Here is a 951-nt window from a genome sequence, read left to right on the forward strand (position 1 = left end):
TATTATACATAATACAAGTATATATGTTATTAATACTACACATACAATAAGATAACTAGTAAAAACTAAATTAAATAGAACAGTCGTATTTGAAAGAAAAAAATATTACACAGATCAAAGTATGTAAAAAAATAAACAGCTTACAAGTGAATTGGGGCGTTTAAACGGACTCAATGGTGTGGGACATTTTTAATGGGCTGGCCAGACAGGAACAACAGCTGCTCCAATAAATGTAACAGCAATTTCTAGAGACGCTACACTAGCAGTAACAGCAACAGCAATAACCACAACAATTGAACATAAATAACTGATGAACGTGTTATTTAAATGTAGAAAATCATTATACATTCTAAGATCCTAGATGATGTGTGTACTTTTATCAACAGAGATTAATTTAAACTGACTATTATGTTTGAATGCACGATTGCATACATATATCTTTATATCTATGTGTGTGCGGATATGTATATATATGTAATCATATATGTGTCTGTTTGTACATGTGTGTGAGCGTGCTTATGTGTGTGTTCGTGTGCGCGTGCGTGCATATAGGCGCAGGAGTGGCTGTGTGGTAAGAAGCTTGCTTCTCAACCACATGGTTTCGGGCTCAGTCTCACTGCGTGGCACCTTGGGCAAATGTCTTCTAATATAGCCTCGGGCCAACCAAATCCTTGTGAGTTGATATGGTAGATGGAAACTCAAAGAAGCCTACCGTATATATATGTGTGTCTCTTCAAAACGCCAGTGTCTTAATGGTGGCTGCTGATGAAGGATATGTTCTCTATGTGGCCTGCTTGTTTTTTGTACCTTGTTTATCATTTTGTCTATGTTTTTTTGCAACGTCATGTACCCAGATATGTATCTATATGTACATGTAGATGAAGGTATGTACATACATGTACATATATATGCATATACTCATATATTATATATATATATATATATATATAT

Source organism: Octopus bimaculoides, chromosome 10 (genome assembly GCF_001194135.2).
Source record: "Octopus bimaculoides isolate UCB-OBI-ISO-001 chromosome 10, ASM119413v2, whole genome shotgun sequence".
NCBI classification, from domain to species: Eukaryota; Metazoa; Mollusca; class Cephalopoda; order Octopoda; family Octopodidae; genus Octopus; species Octopus bimaculoides.